We start from the raw sequence: 496 nt of genomic DNA on the forward strand, positions 1-496 counted from the left end.
CTGATGCTCTCAGGCTCTGTAAGAAAGCAGGCTGAGCGAGCCAGGGGAACCAAGCCAGTAAGCAGCACCTTCCATGGCCTCTGCATCACCTCCTGCCTCCATGTTCCTGCCCTGTGTGAGTTCCTGCCTTGACTTCCTTTGATGATGAACTGTGATGGGGAAGTGTAAGCCAGATAAACCCTTTCCTCCTCGAGCTGCTTTGGTCATGTAGTTTTGTCTCAGCAATAGTAGCGCTAACTAGGAACCTGGTTTATATGGCTCTGGAGCTGGAACACAGGACAAGCCCTCAGATGAAAGGATTCAGGGTGGACCCGCACAAAATGCATTCATTTTATTTATTTTTTCATAGTTTTTATTTTTTGAGACAGTCTTACTACGCAGCCCTTGCCAACTTGGAACTCACTATGTAGACCAGGCTGACCTTAAACCCACAGAGATCCTCCTGCCTCTGCCTTTGCCCCTGCCCCTGCCTCTGCCCCTCTGCCCCTCTGCCCCT

This window comes from Mastomys coucha, unplaced genomic scaffold (genome assembly GCF_008632895.1).
Source record: "Mastomys coucha isolate ucsf_1 unplaced genomic scaffold, UCSF_Mcou_1 pScaffold22, whole genome shotgun sequence".
In the NCBI taxonomy this organism is placed as follows: domain Eukaryota; kingdom Metazoa; phylum Chordata; class Mammalia; order Rodentia; family Muridae; genus Mastomys; species Mastomys coucha.